This window comes from Protopterus annectens, chromosome 4.part0, assembly GCF_019279795.1.
Source record: "Protopterus annectens isolate FY-2018-M chromosome 4.part0, PAN1.0, whole genome shotgun sequence".
NCBI lineage: Eukaryota > Metazoa > Chordata > Ceratodontiformes > Protopteridae > Protopterus > Protopterus annectens.
Window position 1 is genome coordinate 205,647,122 of NC_056733.1, and position 22,779 is coordinate 205,669,900.

The following is a 22,779-nucleotide window of genomic DNA, read 5'->3' on the forward strand; positions in this document are numbered from 1 at the left end:
AAAAAAACCTTAGAAATTCCCTGGATCAGCTTTGCCCCTCACATCATACTTTTTTGATCACATCTTGATCACATCTGCAGCAGAGGGGCCAAACACTAAATCTCTATCAAAGGGTGAATTTAAAATCTCATTTTTATCATCTGGGAGGTTCCGGGAATGCAGTCATGCAAACCTACTCAAAACAGTACCACCAGCCATAGCCCTGGACAAAGTATCAGTCAGACAAACACACACACTGCAAACAATGAGTAATGACCTATGCAACAAAATAATAAATTATTTAAAGCAGATTTTCCTCACAAGAAAATGGTGATAAAACTTTCCTCATACTTTCACAACTAGTCAATATAAAATTCTGAAAATCAAACTTGCACAAATATATACTTTTTCCCCATATCTATCAGTAATTCTCTCATTCGTATCAGAAAGCGTAGGATTGGAATTAACTAGATGCTTAGTAGCAGTGAGATCAACTAGAGCTATAGCTTCTGGGTCAGGTTTGGGAATAAAAAATTTAAAAGAGTGAGGAACTTCTGTCTTTTTACGGACAGCTGGTTTGCTATCAGGAAAACTGCAGACTGTAATACACACATCCTCTAAACACCAGACAGAACAGGAGGACTGGGTGTAGGATCTGGGAAAATCCTTTTAGAACAACTCAGTATTTTTCCGAGGGACTGAGAAACCTCTATTTTCTCCCATAGAAAGCACTGGCACATTCTATAAACGGTCTCACAGAAAGAGAAACCTCCACAGCGAGAATCACAAAATGAGCTCTCCTTTGAGTCTAAATCAGAAATCTGAGGGGAAAAAAACTATCTGTCCCTGCATCTTTCTGTTCGGATAAATAATCTTGCATATCTTCAGGAAAAGAGGTCTCTCTCTTTCTTTCACCAGAAACTACTTTACAAGCAGGATCATTACCCTGAATTAAAACCTGATCCAGACCCAGTACACTACTCCTATCCAAAGAAATTTGACAAGGAGTAGATACATGCTTGGTTTTCTCTGTTCCTTTTTGGCAGGAAAAATAGGGCCAACCATGTTACTAAAGGCAGCAGCAGTACCCTCCCCAGGAACTGGCACAGCATTCTGAAACAAAAGGGAAACCTTCCTTTTCCCCCTTACCAGGACTGATGAGTGACTTTCCTTTCCCTCTGAGGGTACCCCAACAACCACAGAGAACATGGCTAAACCCCGGTCCATAGCGGCTGTAGGTGATACACAAGATGTATCCGGGGTAAAAGATGAGGGGACTGAGATACAACAAATGGTCACAGCAGAGTCACCCACCTGTGGCTGAGACAAATTGTTAGCTTGCTGTGGTGGCAAAGACTGTTAGCTTATTTTTTCTTTTTGTAGCTGGAAGGAGGACCATTTGTGAGACTGGTAGTCTGTTCCACTGTCAAGCCAAAAATGCTGCCTCTTTTCTGGGGAAGATGAGCAGCAAATGCTGTTAAACACTACCAGTCCACAAAAGTTACTTTTTTTTTAAAAGAAAAACACAATAAAAAATCACTTTAAAACACTATGCTTGCCATACTTAAATGACAAATTGTGTATGTGAATTTATATATATAGCTAATGCTAATTTGACTAAACAGAGGTTTAAGCAGCAAATCGAATGTAAATCAGGCAAACAAAATGAGGTGTGACCATTAGTTACCATGAGTCACACAAGTGGCTACATGAAGAAGGTTTATGAGATGCAAGACTATGGGCCATTTTCTGTCACTTCTGAAACCAAACAGGTTAAAAAAAATACTAATTGAACTAAAATAATGTGCAAAAAGCATTTTCTGGATTCAGTTATTAATATTTTATTACTATTTCAGATGTAGAACTGATGGGCAAGTAAAAATCCCAGTTCGTGGAACAATAGAGCTTTAAAACTGTATCACAGTAACATTGACACCTGTATCAAAGTACTACATACAGAAATTTCATGAAGCATCAGCAGTTGCATAAAGCAGACACTGAAATTTGTAGCACTGCAGGCAGAGTTTTAGGTTTCTAGGCTAGATGGCCCACAAATAATTAATCTGCTTAGTGGAGCTGTGGTATGTGAAATGGGCTCAACTGAAACAATAAATTAAGTCAGTGTAGAGGTGTTTGGTGAAACTGACCAACTTGACTGTGTAACAGTTAAGATCCAACAAAAAACACATGCTGTTAACTACAGTGAGAGGGGGGTGTCAGTTCCTTTGTTGCCCAAAGCAGAAGCAGAACTTAAACAAATGCAGATCTTGACTTTTTCAAAGTGTAACTAAAAGGACTCAGTGGTGTACTCCCCATAGTTGAAGCAATTACAAATAACAGTGGAATGAGAATTTTGTTTTGCCTTAAAAAGGCTTAACAATGTTGTTGTAAATGAAAGGTTTAAAATACCGCTGTTAGAAGTCACAGCACCCAAGCTAGTTAATGCAGAACTGTTTTCTACACTAATTGCTCCCCGTGGTTTCTGGCAAATACCTTTAAAAAATACACAGCCAAAAGCTGAAAATGTTCATTACCCCGTGGGAAGATTCAAAAGGCTAACATTTTCTATAACCTCAGCACTTAAGATTTTCAATCATAAAATGATTAACTCAAGGGTCTAGATGGTAGTGCTGTTATAGACATGCTAATATTTGGTCCAGAGAAGCAAACATGATTTGAAGTTAAAGGCAATGCTACAGATAATCAAAGATCCAGGCCTTAAGCTTAATGAAGACAAATTCTACTTTAGTAAAATAAAGCTTCAGTATTTTGGACACCATATATGCGCTTGTGGTACTGGATCAGATGCAAGCATGATTCAAGCAACACCGGAGATTAAAAAACACCTTGTGCAACTGAGTTAAGACAAGCTCCAGGCATAATTAATTATTTGGGCAAGTTTGAACCCTTCACAATCCTCAGTCCTTTAACAGACATGTTAAAGAAAATTGTGCAATGGTCTTGGGGGCATGTTCACAGTCAAGCATGTGCTAAAATCAGATAAATACTTTTATCAACTCAACTGCAAAATTGCTATGCTATCACTGAACAATTAATCATGTGTATGGATACTAGTACCTTTGGCCTAGGAGCACTGTTACATTGCAGGCATGAACAGGTGTTACTATAGCCCATTTTTCTAGAAAGTTAGCCAATGCTAAACAGAGATATTCTGAAATTAAAAAAAAGTATGTCTTGCAAGCATGTGGGCATGCAAAAAAGTTTTCCAGATACCTATTAGGGTTACATAGGTTTCTAGCTCTAGAGCGACCATTAAACCATTTGTTCCATTAATTCCTATGGTCTCAACAAAGTGCAACCAAGTTGTCAGAGACTGTTAATGAGACTAAAAAGGTTCAATGCAAAAGATAAATATGCACCATGTAAAACAACTTGTTGCAGATATGCTGCCCAGAAATCCTATATGTAAAACATAATCCAAAACCAAAAGTGATGTTGCAGCTTGTGTACAAAACATAATGATGACAAGGCTTGTAACCCCAAAAAGACTAGAAATACTTATGTTAGCTAGGATCTACTTCACTTACCCAAATGGCCACATCACAGACTTTCACTTCGGCGAGAAGAAAGGACTGACAAACTAGAAGATCAACATCCAGAACACTGACTTTCAACTGGAGGTAAGTAACCGCTTAGCCATCCAAAAAAAAAAAATGAACAGAGGAATCCCACCCATGTGGGGGGGGTTGCCCCCCACACCCCCCTAACTAAATATACCAACTCCGAGATCGCACTACCATGGGGGTGAGGGGCAAAGTTCAACAGGATGGCCAAGCAGTTACTTACCTCAAATGGAATGTTGGTGTTCCAGATGTCGGTCCTTTTGTCTCTGTGAAGTAAAAGTCACTGATGTGGCCATTTGGGTAAGTGAAGTAGACCCGTTAGCTATTCAAAATAATTCCATATTGCAAGCTATCTAGTATGTGTGCAATGGACGACCAATTCGTTGGGACTTAAAACAAGCAGTTTATGTAGAAGTACTACATAGTCAGAACACATCTGAGCACAATGACTTACTGCTACACCAAGACAGAAATGTAGTGCTACCTAAATCAATGAGCAGAAGTGCTACTTCAAATTCATGAGGGTAATCAGGGTTTCAGAGAGTGCAGATAAATAGCCAAAATGTCCATGTGGTGGCTAAACATAAACCAAAACATTGTCAACTTAATGACAAAGTGTCAGTTCTGTATTTGCAGAAACGTGAACCTTTACCAATGCCATCACCCCAGGGTCCTCGTCAAAAAACAGCCACGGACATATGTGAATTTGAGGTCAAAACTGTCAAACTGCCTTGTTGTTTCTCTTGACTACTCTTCACATGACACTGAAATAATTCATATGCCAAATATAACTAGTCAATAAATAATAGGTATATTCAAGACTATGTTCTCAAGGTACAGTATACCAATAGAATTAAAGACAACTGTATGCAATTTGTATCCAGTGAATTCCAACAATTGGCAGCTGACTACTGTTTCAGTCGTACTAGATGAACTCCCCAATATGCATAATCAAATCATGAAGTTGACAGAATAGTAAAAACTGCCAAAAAGATACTAATGCAAACTGATCTGTCCAATGCTCTAATAGTTTATCAATCTAATCTACATATTGCCCCCAGAGTAAGTCCTTCCCAACCAATACTTGAAAGACAAATACAAACTGACACACAAATGTTGCAGTCAAAACTTAAACCAAATGTTATACAGCTATTAAGAGCAATAACTGAAAAACTATTGTTTAATACAAAACATTTTATGATCAACATCTTTCTGCACACCTGCTACCTGTCCTACAAACCTGGTCAAGCTGTCCATCCTAAAATTAGAGAGGTAGAGAAAATGGGACACTACAGGCTTAACAGCGCAGAAAACAACAAAATATGTTCCTATGTGGTACAAACTAAAGATAGGACCCACAGTTTGACACAATAGGTGAGAAATTCTGTCAATTTCTGATGAGTGTCAAAATGAATACGGTGTTGCAGAAAACTAAGTGAATATGAACCAAAAATAACCAAACTGATGTCTGGCAAATTCATTCCTGTACCAATAACTAATCTACCTCAACTAAGTATTCAAGACAAGGGTGGAAGCTAAAGTTTGACTGTCCACAACAATAGACTGTACTGTCCGGTCTTTGCAATCGAATGTTCCTATTCCTGATCCTGTTGACTATGTTTTGCCTAGTGAATGCAAACGTTTTAATGAGAGTCATAAAAATGTGTCTGGAAGTTTTCCTCTTGCAGTGGTTCCAGAGTTTGAATAATTTGTATCTCCCAGAGTAGCAGGGCCATATGTGTACCATAATATTATAAATTCAGTGCATGGGATAGCCGAGTAACTGCGTCCTCTGTAAAATGTTATATACTACTGAATTGCTTATATTCAATGTCTTCTCTTTTGCAGGTTCATTCCAGACTGCTGAATGCATAGGTGTCTGCACTGTCATATATGTTGGCCAGTAATCACTCGTGAAGTCACGCGTGCAGACTAGAAATTTTACATGCTCCTTAAAGAATGGAGACCAGTAATTGTACATAAACCATGATGCATACAGGCCAGTAACTGTTCAAGTGCCATCATACATACATGCCATTAATTTTTTATGTGCATCATTACACATGCAAAGTTCAATAGCCACATGTGCTGTCACACATGCAAGCAAACACTGGCAATCATTTGCGTTCTCACAAAGCAACAGTGCACAGGCCAGTAATCATGTGTTCTCTCACACGAGGGCCAGCACACGCAGGCCAGCAATCCCATGTGCTGTCACACACACGGGCCACCAATCGCATGTGCTGTCACCCACCTACACTGGCCAGCAATCGTGTGCGCTGTCACACACACAGGCCAGCAATTGCATGTGCTGTCACACACGCGGGCCAGCAATCGCATGTGCAGTCACACATGCAGGCCAGCAATCGCATGTGCAGTCACACATGCAGGCCAGCAATCGCATGTGCAGTCACACATGCAGGCCAGCAATCGCATGTGCAGTCACACATGCAGGCCAGCAATCGCATGTGCAGTCACACATGCAGGCCAGCAATCGCATGTGCAGTCACACATGCAGGCCAGCAATCGCATATGCTGTCATACATGCAGGCCAGGAACTGAATGTGCTGTCATATATGTGGGTCATTAAGCACATGCACTATCATACTCATACATGCATGCCATAAGATGCTCACAAGACTCTAATCAAACACTAGTTCACATACAGTGTCACAGCCTCCTTCTCTCAATAGATTCATAGGTGTATACTAGGCTGACCACTAGGGCCTTTATAAGCCTAGCCATGCAACCAAAATGTGACCTATAAATTGGATTTATACAGGGGGTGTTCTACTGAATGCCTCTGTCCATCAGAGACATACTCACCAGACCTGGTGTGAATTTCCGATTACCCATCCACTGGTCCAAGTTGGGCTTAAATACAGTTAGGGAAGAACTCTGCTTCACATGGATGGGGGAACAACATGTTTCACAGAATGGGAATTCCCTGAGAAACCTCTCTCTCCAACATATCCTATTTATGTCGCAAGCAAAATTTAGGTCTTTTGATCAAGAAGTTCTCATGCTGGTTTGCTTTGCAGATGAGCAAAAGGTTCACAAAAAGAGGGTTCAGGAACACATTGCACACCAAGCAAACATCACATCTTAGAAATCTGTATGATACCAAGTAAAGAAACAGGTCTTTGAGGAGATCAGCATAGGGCATTGTGTTAACTCGTATTCTTTTTGTAAGGAACCTTTGTATACGTCCCAGTTGCATGTGTCTGGTCAGGTGCACACTGAAGGGGGCAGTATACTTTATGATGGGTCTGATAAGGGCAGTGTACAGTGGTACGATTACCTCTCTGGACCTAGATACCATATTTATTTATTTGCTTTATTTTACTTTTGTTTACCAGGATAGTCTGACTGGGTCGCATGACCGGTTTTCAACAGAGGCCTGGGGAGAAAAGCTACAGCAGTTAAATCAACAATTAATCACATGATACATTGATAATATAAATGTATATACATAACATAGTGGGTTAATAACTTGTATATAATTCAAACATTTAGTTTGTAACAGAGATGCAGTATATGTAGGTTTTTTTTTTTTTGTTTTTTTTTTTACTTAGAAGTTGTGCAACACAGAAGGATTTTCTTACTGTCTTGGACATGTGTTGGTTGAAGGCTAGGTCCCAGATCCCTGACTAGAGAATCACCTTTTATGGTTGTTTTACTGATGACAGTCACCCGGGGTGGCTGACTTCCTAAAAGGTAATATATCGTATTTCTTGGTATTGAGATTTAAACCATGGCTTTGGTACCATGTGTTTGTTTATGTTAGACCTTCCTGATGGGTATTCACATCTTGGGGAGATTCAATGACTGCTCCCAATTCGCAGTCATCTGTGAACTTGGTCAGCCAGAGACCTTTGATATTAGCGTTGATCTCCAAGAAGTAGATGCTAAACAGGAGCAAGCCCAGTACAGAGCCCTGAGGGACTCCACTGGTGACTGGCCTCTTTGTGGAGCTGGCTTCACTTATACAAACCTCTTGGGTACTATCCATATGCCGGCTATCTAGTGAGTCATAAATGTGTTTATACCTATTTCTGTAAGTTTGTTTACAATGCCTGAGTGAAGAATTTTATCAAATGGTTTAGCCATATCTAGGTAGGCAGTATGTACTGTTTTCCCCTCATCTACTGCCTTAATGACCTTTTCAAAGTTGTCCACCAGGTTCGTAAAGCATGACTATTTTGACAAAGCCAAACTGGGATGGATCCAGTGTCTGGAGGTCTCCTATGTCTTTCATAATTACCATGGTAATTCTTTCCACAGTTTTGCAAATAATACTAATCAAATTAATGGGTCTAATTTCTAGGATCTGATGAAGGTCCATGCTTATTTACTTACTGTCATTTGATTACTGGGAAAGTCCAACTAGGTAGAAGCACATTTTCAGTGCAGGCCCGAGGAGAAAAGCTCCAAAATATTAGAAAATATTTTAAGAAAAACAAGTTATGTACTTGCCATAACGTTCCATCTGTGTTGTCCATTTTTATTCTTCCTCAACAATTGGGTGAGGAAAAGGAGACCCGGTGGTTGAATGAGGAAATACAAGAGAGTATACAGAGGAAGAGGTTGGCGAAGAAGTAGGACTGTCAGAGTGATGAAAGTAGACATGAGTACAAGGAGATGATGCATATGGTGGAGAGAGAGGTGGCTAAGGATAAGGCGTATGGTGAGTTGTATGAAAGGTTGGACACTAAGGAAGGAGAAAAGGACCAGTACCGATTGGCTAGACAGAGGGACCAAGCTAGGAAAGATGTGCAGCGGGGCAGGGTGATAAAAGATAACAAGGGAAATGTACTTGCAAGTGAGAAGTGTGTGTTGAGCAGATTGAAAGAGTACTTTGGGGGGGCTGATGAATGAACAGAAAGAGAGAAATTGAAAACATTGGACAATGTGGGGATAGTGAATCAGGAAGTGCAATGGATTAGCAAGGAGTAAGTAAGGACAGTTATGAGGAATGGAAAGACTGCTGGTCCAGATGACATGCCTGTTGAAGCATGGAGGTGTTTAGGAGAGATAGCAGTGGAGTTTTTAACCAGATTGTTTAACGGAATCTTGGAAAGTGAGAGGATGCCTGAGAAGTGCAGAAGTAGTAGAGCTGTAGGAACTACAGAGGGATAATACTGATCAGCCACAGCATGAAGTTATGGGAAAGAGTAGTGGAAGCTAAGTTAAGAAGGAAGGTGATGATTAGTGAGCAGCAGTACAGTTTCATACCAGGAAAGAGCACTAGAGATGCAATGTTTACTCTGAGGGTGTTGATGGAGAAGTATACAGGTCAGAAGGAGTTGCATTGTGTCTTTGTGGACTTAGAAAACACATATGACAGGGTGCCTGGAGAGAAGTTGTGGTACTGAATGAGGAAGTCGGGAGTGGCAGAGAAGTATGTAAAAATGGTACAGGATGTGTACGAGGGCAGTGTGACACTGGTGACGTCTACGGTAGGACTGACGGATGTGTTCAAGGTGGAGGTGGGATTACATCAAGTATCAAATCTGAGCCCTTTCTTATTTGCAATAGTGATGGACAGGTTCACAAATGAGATCAGACAGGAGTCCCTGTGGACTATGATGTTTGCGGATGATATTGTGATTTGTAGTGAGAGTACGGAACAGGTAGAGGAGACTGGACAGGTGGAGATATGCTCTAGAAAGGAGAGGAATGAAGGTCAGCAGGACTAACACAGAATATGGGTGTGTGAATGAGAGGGAGGAATGAAGAATGGTGAGGATGTAGGGAGCAGAGATGGTGAAGGTGGATAAGTTTAAATACTTGGGATCAACAGTTCAAAGTAATGGTGAGTGTGGAAGAGAGGTGAAGAAGAGAGTGCAGGCAAGGTGGAGTGGGTGGAGAAGTGTGTCAGGAGTGATTTGTGACAGACAGGTACCAGTAAGAGTGAAAGGGAAGGTCCACAAGATGGTAGTGATACCATTTATATTATACAGGTTGGAGATGGTGGCACTGACGAAAAATAGGAGCCAGAGCTGGAGATGGCAGAGGTAAAGATGTTAAGATTTGCATTGGGTGTGACAAGGATGGACAGGATAAGAAATGAGTATATTAGAGGGTCAGGTTGGACAGTTTGGAGACAAAGCCAGAAAGAAGAGATTGAGTTGGTTTAGACATGTGCTGAGGAGAGATGCTGGGTATGTTGGGAGAAGGATGCTAAAGATGGAGTTTGCCAGGTAAGAGGAAAAGAGGAAGGCCTAAGATAAGGTTTACAGATGTGGTGACAGAGGACATGCAGGTGGTTGGTGTGACAGAGCAAGATGCAGAGGACAGGAAGAAATGGAAACAGATAATCTGCTGTGGTGACCCTTAATGGGAGCAGCAGTAAGGAGGAGGAGGAAGTTTGGATCTGATCCTTGGATCTGAGTCGGCTGTTTTTTTTTACAGCTTGTGGCCAGGGGGTCTCTTGAGCTCCTCCCTTAGTCATAATGCTCTATGTCCTAACATACCTCAGATTTTGTTTGCTGGCTTATAGTTTTAGAGAAAAAATTAGCATACTGGTAAGAAGAACCAACATCTGGAGCTCAACTGAAGGAACATTGGTCCTCTAGCCTTTGAGTTTTCCCAGAAGTTATTAACTAAAAGGTAGGGAGCTGGAGGGAGAGGAGTTGAGGAAGAATGAAAATGGACAACACAGTCAGAACGTTATGGTGAGTACATAATCTGATGCTGTTAATTTTCATTCATTCCTCGATAACTGGGGCAGACTCCCCTGCTGCCTGAATACCCAGGAGACTCGAAGGAAGGATATTCCTGAGCACTGTTAAGCTGAAGGCTGCTCTTCCCCTCAAGACCAAATCCAATTTGCAATAAGCAATAAAGGTATGAGGATTAGGCCAAAGTGCAGCCACACATATATTATCCATCGAAGACATGGATAAAAATACTGATGATGTTGCCTTGGACCTGGTTGAATGGGCTCTCAAAGGTTTTGGCAAAGACAAGCCCAATTTGTTATAGACAAAGGATATGCAGTCAGTCAGTCATTTGGCTAAAGTTACTTTTGCAACGGACTTGCCCAATTTTGATTCTGCAAAAGAAACAGTTGATATGTTTTTCGGAAATTCTTTGTTCTATGCAAATAGAAATGTAGCTGTCAGTGAATGCCCAACAAATGTAACATGTATTTGTCTTTGTTCCTCTGTCTATTTAATTCTTAGAAACGACAGCATTTGTCATACCTAATGATTGTTTGTGGATAGCAAAAGCCTCCGACAGGTGTACTTTTGTCGCCATACTATCTTTTCAGTCTTATCTTACTTAGTATAAAGACTCGATTACCCACAATTCTTTTCTCTCCATAATATCCTTTCACACGGTCATCTTACACAGTAGAATGACTCCATTACCCATAATATCCCAGGGCTATACACTCCTTCCACAATCCTTTGCGCCACTTAAAATCCTCTCCAGGGTTTGGCGCCATTCCTTTCCTTTCTTACCACCCATCCCTCACCCACCCAGAATCAGCAATTCTGGTGGCCTAAAAAGCTGTGTAATTCTACCAAAATATCTACATCCCTAAGGTATGTAACTCATTTCCTATATGTCATTGAGAACGGTTAGGTGTTGTAATTTCTCTGCTCTCAACAATCCTATTTGGATTGATGGTGGAATTACAGTGCTATTGACTGTATTTCGTGCAACTAAATCTCTAACCTACAGAAATGTTTATAACTAGCTAACATATAGCGTCTTGGTTCTGTTTGGGATAGCACGATCTATGCACTCATGTAAGTGCTTATAGAGTGCATTTGTGTAGGTAAACTTATTTCTTTATAGTTTTTGGAGAGTACAGGAAACCTCTGTCTTTTAAACTAATTGCTGGACATGCGGCACATAACTGCATAAAACACTAAAACTGCACTTCCGATACCTAAATGCAGCTCTGTTTTTGTTAGTAGATCTAATCCCAGATGATGCACTCTTTTTATTAGTAGACAGAATTCTAGATGCAGGCCTATTTTTGTTAGTATGTATAATCTGTTTGAATTCTGCCTGTTTTAATCATGTTTTTCAGCTAACAAACTAATTCACATCTGGCATGTGGAACAGACTCTAAATATAAGTTATTTGTTATTGTGGGTCCAAAACCAAAACAGTGTAAGAAACTTCTCTGTGTGGAAGATTTTCAGTCCATAGATCTCTAGTTAATCACTGTATATTAATCAGATTAGACAATAGTAGTAGAACTAGCGAACTTAAACTCGTCTTAAGTCAAAAAAATAATAAAAAATGTATCATTTGAAAAATTGTGCAGAATTACTAAGTATTCAAAAGTAATCCAAGCAAGGAAGCCAGTCTGTTTCCAGTCAAAAATCCTTTAAGTACACAGACTCCAGTCGAAAATCCTTTATTAAGTACCCAGACTCCAGTTGAAAATCCTATATTAAGTACACAGACCCTGTATTGTAAAAAGCCATTACATGTGCTGTATACAACATTAAGGCCTATGTCTTTAGCTGCATTACACCTTTGTTAATGAACTTATTTGTTGTCTAATCTCATGACTATCACAGATATCTCTAACCCAGTATCTCCTCTCTCTTATCCTGACCTCTTTTTCACTCTCCTTTCTACAGCATCAGTAATGTTCGTAACCTTATTTATTTCCTTCTCTCAGGTACAATATCTGTAGCCTCCTACTCGGGTCCCAAAATAAAAAGTCAACAGCCATTTAACTGAGCAGTTCTCAGCAAAGTGCCCCGCAGTTTTTCTCTCAGCAAACAAGTCCTCCAATTTAACAAGCAGCCCGTGGCCTTATACCTGACACTTTATCTCTAAGTATGTGTTAAATAATATGTTTTTCTTAATGTTTATCTGCTGATATATTCTGCTGTACTGTACGGAAAGAAAGCTGTAAAAACCACCAGAACCTGCTAACACCCCACAATACACCAAATACTGCCATTAAAATTAGCATTCAACACATTCATAATCCCTCCTTACAAAGAGTAGTTAAAGAAACTCTTATCCTTTGTATACTCTTTATCCTTCACCTAATTTCTTTTGGTATCCTGCAAAAGCTCCTCTAAAGGATCTTCCTTCCTCTTATATTTAGTGCATATTCTGCAGTTCCCCTGTTTATTTAATTCTTAGAAACAATAGCATTTGTCATACCTACTGATTGTTTTTGGATCACAAAAGCCTCCGACGGGTGTGGGTCACCCTGCGCTCGGGGTCACTTCACTCCCCTATCTTACCCCCATTCTCACCCACCCCAGATCAATTACATTTATACTTCACTAACCCCACCCAAATTACTCCAATAAATAACGGGTTCCTATTACCAGATCGCAGACCCAGTTTGTCGAATGCGTCTAGATCGAACTGAAAAGAGCAAAAAGGCAAAATAGCGAAGCGGCTTTTCAGTGAATTCTTTCCCTGGGAAAGAATTTGCTTGGCCGTTTTCGTTACTTTGCCATTTTCGGCACTGTAGTGCAATCTCGGAGTTGGTATATTTAAGTAGGGGGGTTGGGGGGCACAGCCACCCACATTATGTAATGTTTTAAAGTTTTTTTTTTTCCGGAACAGTGATTTTTTTTCCCTTGGAAAAAAAATTGCTGTTCTGAGGTTTTGACGTTGTAAGCTTTCATTTACATGGGGTCAATTATTTATCGTTCACTTTTCTAAGCGTGCAACAATATAATATAGACCCCAAAATAACAACTCAGAAATCAAGGAACAGAATCAACTAATTAACTTCCCCATATACTACTGCCAATCACAACCCAGTAGTTAGCCAATAGGATCAGATAATTAACCCATCCAATTGTTAACCTCCTAATAGTTAACCAATGGATTTCACAATAACTAAGCCAGTTAATATCCTCCCATTTCTTTACCGGTCAGTACTTCACCGCACACTATCCAATCTCACTTTGTTGCACACAAACCCTATCTGGTATCATCCCTATAACATCTACTACTCACATAAGAGTCAAAGTACACTAACAAAATGCCTCGCCTGAATAGGAAACTCTTAAATATAGCTGTCCTACACATCACCACTACCTCACTGCTTTACTCTTGTTCTCCCTCACCTCATATAATTACCTACTACCATCGACCAATAACCCTCCCTGGCAAACCTCCTCACTATACCACCTAGATAAACCATTAAACTATACCATAAGCTCCAAGCCTCTTCTATTGCAGCCATTTAGATTACCATGCAGACAAATTCCAACCCCTAGCAAGCACATCCCAAACCTGTCAAAAACATGCTAAGCTACAATATAAGTTCACCAAACTCCTTTTACACCTTCTGAAATAATTAAACTGCTACGGAGACAAACATCCTAATCCTGCCCCACACACACACACACACACACACACACACGTAATACAGCTAGCAGCCCTATCACTGTTAAATATGATCTATTACACAGAAAAAACAAATCTTCCCTTCTCCTCCTTAATATGAATGTAAGAAGTACTGGAAATAAAGTTCACAATCTGTATGCCTTACTTTCCCTCTACTCTCCTGACATTGTTATATTAACAGAGATTTGACTGAAACTCAGAAATACCAACAATGAAGTTGTAGCCCCACGATACAAAATACTATGCAAAGACAGGACAGCCAAAAAGGGCGGGGGAGTAGCTATCCTATTCTAAGTTCACCTAACACTAACTATCTTAAACTAGACATCCTTGACTTCAGAAATGCAGAACTAGTCCTTATCAAATTAAAAATCAACCCACAAAAGCCACATAAACATTATTGGTGGTTACATCCCACCAGGAAACAATATCTCCACACTAGAAAACATTGTACACTGGGCCTCTAACTCTCTCCCACAAGAAATAGTCCTGATAGGTGATTTCAATATTGACTGGCTAGACTGCTCCTCTCAAAATCCAGCATCCCATGTTAATCTACATAGGTTCACCCAGCTGATCACATCCCCTACAAGAAATGACAAAGCTTCCAAATGTCAGTCTATCCTTGACTGGAATCTCGTCAACAACCCCTCCCTATCATCAGACAGGTTGTCTTCCTGATGGTCTGAGTGACCACCTACCAACTTTCTTTGCACGTACCAGTGCTTACCAAAATAACCAAACCACCTACCGCACAACAGAAACAAAAAAGGCTTTAACCCACACAGATTCATCATCGCTCTAAAAAGCTGTAACTGGGATTCTCTCAAACAGCTACCCCTAGATGACACTGTGAACTCCTTTAATACTAATGTTTTAGACATCTTAAACTACCATGCTCCACCCACAACCATTAGAGTGAAAGCTAACTATGCACCCTGGCTAAGTAAGGAATATAAATCCTTACTCAATCAAGACACAAGGCTTGGGAACAATATATAAAAAAAACAAAACCCAAAATACAAAACAAGCATTCTTAGAATTGTGAAACAAAACAAAGAAACATGTAAAACATGGCAAAATCAACTACTACCATAATATTCAGAAAAAAAAACACCAGAATAACCCAAAAAAGTTCTGGGCTGCAGTTAATATACGTCTACCAGGCAAATCAACTACCCCCACTCCAACATCAAACAGCAGCTATAATATAGCAACCCAATTTAAAAAATACTTTACAGAAACTATTCTAGCCCTTGCAAACTCTCAAAACATCAACAACTTTGTCCCTGTAGCACCCCAGCACAGAATCTCCTCCCAAAATAGCCCCAACCAGTTTATGATACAGCCATTCTCTGTAGATACCATAAAAACTACTACTAAAACTAAAACCAACCACCCCAGCCATAGATGACCTCCCAGCTTTATGCAATTCACAGCAGAAGGAATAGCATATCGAGTAGCAATACTCATTAACAGATCGATATCTGAGGGCATGGCACCGGTTATCTGGAATACCTCTCCCACATTACACCTCTACACAAGGGAGGTAATTCCAATGAACTTACTAATTATCATCCAACTGCCATCTTATCACCCTTATCCAAAATCCTAGAGAGAGTCGTCTATACCCAACTCATGGACTGCCTTCACACACACACAAACTACTATCAAATACACAACATGGTTTCCACCCCTATAACAGTACCACCACAGCCCTAATGTCCTTTACTAACATAGTGAACCACTATAGAAATCAAGGACAATTCATATCTGCCATGTTTTTTGACTTGTCCAAACCATTTGATAGGGTAAATCACAAACTCATCAAAGTGCTTTTCTCCCTAAATCTTATTAGTAATTCCTGTATCACCTGTCTCTAAAGCTACCTATCACGACAACAACAGACTGTACAGTGGCAACACCACCTTTCCACTCTTCCATCCTTGGACCCCTACTTTGCTCCCTATTCACCAATCAACTCCACACTTCATGCCTCTGTGATACAATATGCAGACAACTCTAATATGCACAGCTCCCTCCCTACAAGACCTCCACACCATAACCCAAGATTCCTTTCTATCTGTAGAAACATGGCTCACCAATTCCCAACTCATTCTAAACCCCAATAAAACTAGCCTACCTCTCTTCTACCCCACAAGATCTCCCTCTTCTCACCTAACTTTCAACATAGAGTCCAAAAACAAAACTATTATCACTCCAGTAACACATACTAAACTGCTAGGTGCCGAAATTGACAATAATGTGAAATTCGATATTCATATCGCTCAAACTATTAAGAAAGTCCGCAAGAAACTAGGTCTGTTTTACAGAAACAAACAATTTTTAACTAAAACCACAAAAGCCACCATTACCCGTACACACCTCCTGTCAACTCTCATATATGCCTACCCAATACTAACCGACCTCCGCAAAACTGATCTTACCAAGCTGTTACAATAAAATTGCCAAGTTTGCAACTGATGCCACACACAAGTCACATCACTGTACAGCTATTAAACAACTAAAATAGTTAGAACTTCGACTGTTACACTATAAACTATTAATCTTTCCCTACAAAATCCTTCATCAACCAGATAAAATCCCTGCTCTACAAAATTTTATACAGCCATACGCCACTTCTAGAGCCCATCGTTCCAGTAACAAAGTCCTTTTAGAAACCACCAAAGTTAACAACTCAGCTGGGGAATCTCTCTTCTCAAATGTCATTCCTAAAACATGGAATAAAGTGCCAACCCCTATTACCTCTTACAACTCCACAGTACAATTTAAAAAGCTCCTAGCTACTCACTTAGCAAACACCTGGCTCTGCTCATGCAACTCTCCTGGATAACTCTAACCTCAGTATATTTAACCACATCTTGCTCACAGAGTGCTATTCATTACTCCAATTTTAAGAATCATTTCTATTGTAACTTGTTTTTCCTCACTATTTAAATGTACATTCTCATATAACACGTTATGCTATTGTAACCTCTAAAAATGTATTGTTCGCACTTTATTATTGTTGATTGTGAATATTACTAGAATATTACTGTTGATGGTGAATTATTACTAGAATTGCCTTGTATTATTGTTAACTTTTACAAAGTGTGTATTTTCATATTGCTGGAGCTTTTCTCCCCAGGCCTCCACTGAAAAAAGACCTGTGTCCAGTCAGACTTTCCTGGAAAACAAATGTAAAATAAAATAAATAAAATTGCTTGTGAAATATGGAAAGAAAACTGGAAGATTAATGCTCTGATTGATGTTGGATTCTGACACCACCTTAGGAAGAAAGGAAGGGCTGACTTATAGTGCTATTCTATCTCTATGGAATATTAAATAAGGAGGTTTAAAAGACAAGGCTTGAAGTTCAACAGTTTTCAAGCAGAGGTTATAGCTACCAAGAAAATAGTTTTCCAGGTTAAAAATTTTAGTTCACATTTTGCTACTGGTTCTAAAGGAGACTGAGTCAAAGCTTGTAATACTAAATTTAAATCCCATGGTGGAGTTGAATCTTAATAATGTGTTCTCAAAAGAAGAGTACCCCTTATAAAGGCCTTACAAAGTTTTGAGGAAGCTAAGGTGGAATTGTTAACTCCTACATGAAAATTAGAAATGGGGGCTAGTTGTACTTTAACAATTGAGGAACTAGCCTATTCATTAAAGATAGTAGCTAGGAACTCAAGAACATTATGTATTGCTGCTGAAAAAGGGTCAATGTCTTTTCACTGCACCCAAAAAACAAATCTCTTCCATTTACTTCTGTAAATCTTTCTAGTGGAAGCTTTATCGGAAGACAAAAGTATATGATAGACAGGGTTGGAGAGTCTAGGTTGTTTGGCTATCAAAGGAAGTGGAGAAACCATGCAGTCAGCTTTAGGCCTGAAATGTCAGTATGAATCATGTCTGTTAGGTGAGACAGGAGGTCTGGAACTGGATCCAGAATCCATGGAAGGTATACTAGATGAAGCCAAAGAATGGGAACCAAATCTGATGAGACCAAAAAAGGACAAAGAGGAAGACTTTGCTATTCAATCGAGATGCTTTCTGGAGAAATTTGTGAATTAAGAGGATGGGGGGTTACAAGTAGTGGAGACCGGGGGGGCAAGAGTGAAGGAGAGCATCTCTCTATGATTCCCCTGGTGGAGGGATTAGGGCAAAGAACTTGCTGCACTTGTTGTCGAGGGGAGATGCAAAGAGGTTGCAGCAAGGTCAGTCCCACTGGCAGAATATCTTTCCTACAACTCTCATGTTGAGAGATCACTTGTGAGGTAACACTATGGACCTGTTCATCTTGTCTATCATGTTGGATCTCCCTGGAATGTGCATTGCTATCAGAAATCAACTGGATGAGGTCGCCCATTGCCACACTGTCGGAGCTTCTTGACACAAGGAGTAAGACCTGGTCCCTCCTTGTTTGTTGTACCATACCACTGACATACTGTCTGTCTCAATCACAACAGTCCCAGAAGGCAGAGAATCTTGAAAGGCCTGCAACACTAGGGGTACTGCTCTCATGTCCAGGACAATGATACATGTTGTTGGCCTCTTTAGGGGACCAGATGTCTTGGGCTGTCTTTCCCAAGAAGTGCCCCCCCACCCTATCTCAAAAGTGTCCATGGTCACTATGGCTTTGGGCTGGGGAAGAATGAAGGGACAGCCTTGAAATATATGACCCGAATATTTATTTATTTAGTTGCAGTTGGTTTACCAGGATGGTCCATTGGGGCAAGAAAACCCTGTTTTCAGTGGAGTCCTGGGGAGAAAGCTCCATACAGACAATATTCATGAACATATTGTAAGTTACATAGTAGAACAGTAGTACATATAAAAACATGGCATTTAGAGATACAGTTAATGAAAATCCACAATTAAGTATAAAAAAATCAACAAAGTAAGTATAAAATATAAGTATGTATGTACACATATTTCCAAATATATCTGTTCCTGCTATAAAGACAGCTGGGCAATGAGCACTAGGGCTACCTCTGGTGTTAGTGGGGATGTGAAATGGGGAAAAACTGATGAAACGAGAAGGGAGAAAAAGGGGAGGGGTGAGGAAGGTAAGAAGTAAGGATGTTATGCATGATGAGAGCAGGAGCATTCCCAGCAAGATTTTAGATGTGAGTGGAGTATGGTTTTGAAGGTAGAGTGACTTGTGGTGGTAGGGAGTTCCAAAGGCGTGCTAGGGCAAAGGACAAAAGTTTTGTGCCTGGAGGGCGGGCTAGTTTATGGACTTCAATCAGGTTCTGTTTGTTGGATCTTAAGAGTCTTTCTGGAAGGTGCATTTTAAAGGTAGAAGAAAGGGAGGGGCAGAGGGAGGGAGTGAAGATGAGTTTATGTGCTTGGAATAGTTGAATGTAGGTGAGATAAATCCACCACAAGAGGTACTTTTTGCATGCCTGAGTTATTCTGATCTGGGTAGACATAGTTTGGTGTAGAATAGACCACTGAGTTGCTAGGGTCCAGTGAAGAATTTTCATAGGATACCCTGCTAACGGACACTAGAATTACTGTAGCGGGCATTGACCCCAATGCTTGTAGAAACAATTGAGCTGATAGAGAAGAATTCTGAATTATCTTTCTGACTTGAAATTGAATGGTTTGGGGATTTCCAAGATGGCTGCACATTGAGTAACAGTTTATTTGTAGCTCTCCCAGTGTGAAAACAGAAACTCAGCAGAGAAGGGCAGTAGACTTGTGCTTATGCATACATTCCAGTAACTGGCTAGTAAGTGCACTGTCTGGATGCCAGGAATAAAGAAATACAGAAGACCTGGGGAAAAAAGTGAGGAAGAAACACTGACTGGGGAAAGTTTTGCAGCTGTTCAGCAAAAAGCAATGCAACATTTAGACATGATTTCCAGTAACCTACAGGAATATATAAGACAACTGGATACAGACCTGGTTAAGATGCACAACATACTGATGGAGTACATCAACACAAACAGCAAAAGGCTGGAAAAAATGGAAGAAGTTTTAAATAGATATTCAGATGAGATTATAAAGCTGCAAAAATCAGTGGCTGAAATAAAGAAAAGGCTGGCTGAATATGAGACTGCTCAGGAAGACATGCTTCAAAAAATAACAGAATTAGAGGACACAGCACTTAGGGAAAACATGAGATTTTCAGCTATACCAGAGAAGCTGGAAGGAACAGACTGCATTAATTTTATGAAAGCACAAGTAAGCAACTGGACTGGTATTCCACAGCAGGAGTTGTTAGCTGAAAGGGCATACTGCATGTATGCACCAAACCTGGCTATAAGAAAGCAACCTAGACCAAGATGCAATCGTACCAGCAGATGGAGTTGATTCTGACAAAAGTGTGGCAGAAGGACAAAGTACTAAAAGTGGGAGACAGCAGAGTGTTTGTGGAGAATGATTACTCATTGTACACCAGCGACAAGAGGAGCAAATTTAATCCACTATTCAAGGAGTGTCGAGATGCAGGTGTGAGATTCAAACTGCTGTACCCAGCTGTCCAAGGTATTCTCCCCTGGAGGAACAAAATCATTTTTTGATGAAGTACATGCTAAGGAAGAAAGACAAAGGTTTGTCCAACAAAAAGTGAGCTGTGAAACAGAAAGAGATTCTGCTTCTTGTTCTTCTGGTAAAGCCACACAGGGGCTGTACCTGTGAAACCTTTTCAAACTTTTTAACAGAACATTTGGACAGAAGGAAAGGAACATTAAAGTTGACTAGAAGAATTCAGAGTATGTTGGAAATGAAGCAGAGACAGGATTTCAGAGATGAACAGCAATAAAACCAGTAACTTAATATGGGATTACAATACAATAATTATATTTGTGAAATATGACAGACCAAGAAATCTGCAAATATTGAACTTTTAGGGGACTCTAAAGCATATGCCGTACTTCATGCCATTAATGTTCAGAAAAGTGCTTTGGGGAGGGAAAGAGGAGAGAGTTACTTTTTTTTCTTAAATAGTACCAAATTTGTGGCATGTGGTTTTGTTTACATGCTATAAAGTATTTTTTTCAGTTATTTTTTGTAGGTGTAATGGGGACTGTAAACAAGTACTACTGTTCTTTTTTACTTTTCGGTCTCAGTTCTCTCTATCTTCTTATTCAGTTTTAAGAACTGTACTCACTATAATGTATAAAAAAGCCTGGTTAAAAAGTATAACAAAAACTAATGTGCTTTTTCTCATTCTTGCATGGGGAAATGGCTGGATTAAAGATCTTGGATTGATTTAATAACAAGTTTTGAGAACAGGTAAATGAAAAAATACATTGATTATCATCAGACTTTTTTCTAACAAATATATGTATGTTCAGTAACAATTCTGTAGCTGGTCTTCATGTTTCCATGGAAATAATCTGATAAAAATAAACTGTCTGCCCGGTTCTCATGTCTTCATGGAGACAATCTGATAGAGATAAAACTGCCTACAGTCTGGTGGAGAGTGACTGGCTAAGGAAAAAAAAAGAACAGAGAAATTGGTTAGGAAATAGTGTTCAGTGAAGGCATTCAGGGGTTTCCCAGAGATAATTAATGTTCTCTGAAAACATTTATGTGTTTTCCCGGCTGGGAGACCTAAAAAGGTAAGACAAAACCATTTAGTACTTAGTAGAAGCACAGGCAGCACCATGCCCCTTAGCATGGATGACCTTTTTTTTGGTTAACTCAAGTCTGTGAGTGTGGCTGTCAGTTTGGGATTTTTGTTCCTATTAGGAGGGTAAAAACTTCAGTATTTGAAGGTGTACATAGTTTTGTGTGTTGGTATTAAGTTAATAGGTATTGGGTGTATGTTTTTTTTTTGTTTGAGGACTTTCAATAAAACAAGTTTTATAAGATGTGACACAGGCTCAAATGCATATAACAAGAAACAACTGTATAAAAGTTCAATCTACCAAACAATGTATATGCACGTAACACAAAAGCTTACAAATTTAACAAAAAATGTATTATACATAAAAGGTGGAAATATTAACTTTTTAACACAATAATGCTTTCTTTAATGTCTCAAATGTAAATGGCCTCAGAGATAAATACAAACAAGAAAGAGTAGTAAACTATATTAAAAATGTAGAGTGCAACTAGCTACGTTACATGAGACACACTTAGAAAGAACTAAACATATGAGTTTAATAAAGAAAGATTTTCAGGATGGTTATTCAACGGAATACCTGGGGGAAAGGAAAAGAGGAGCACTTATATTAACTGCAAGAAAAGCTCAAATAGTGTTAGAAGGAGATAAAAAAAGATAATAATGGCAGATTTGTAATGCTAAGGGGCTAGGGGCTACTAGCAAGGGAGGAGGATTACACTGGCATGGACTTGCATTCCACCTAAAACTGCTATAATAGACCTTAAGAAAATTCTGGGAGAAATAATCAGTTTTCAGCAAGGAATATTACTTATAGGTGGGGACTGGAACTTGATTTGCAGCAGTGAAGATATGTCTTGGGGGGGGGCAGAAGGGAAAATATAACACAGGAGATTAGATTTTTGAAGAAATTTATGAAAATATTTGGCATGGAAAATGTGAATTCAGAAATAGGAGTTCAGAGTGAATTTAAGTATTATTCCCAAAATATACAAACTGGGCTAAGCTAGACAGAATTTACATTTCACAGTAACATGTTCATTTAATTTATGATCTTGATACCCGCCCAATAACTATTTCAGATCATGTGTCAATAATAGCTAAAATAAAAGCACATGGTAATGAAATAAAAAGAGACATTGGCACTTTCCCACCCATCTGTTGAAAAGAGAGGAATTTAAGGAATGAGTAGTGGAGATTATTCAGGAGCCGTTAGAGAGGATAGAAACTTCGTCTGAAAATATATCTAGGGAGTGGGATAACATTAAGGTGGAAATAAAAGAA

At 39.5% G+C, this 22,779-nt stretch overlaps 1 protein-coding gene across 1 annotated transcript in view; it reads right to left on the reverse strand.

Annotated features, from left to right (window-relative positions):
- Positions 1 to 22,779, reverse strand: part of LOC122800234 (guanine nucleotide-binding protein G(o) subunit alpha-like) — a 1,402,105-nt gene that overhangs the window by 739,454 nt on the left and 639,872 nt on the right. The window lies entirely within an intron of this gene.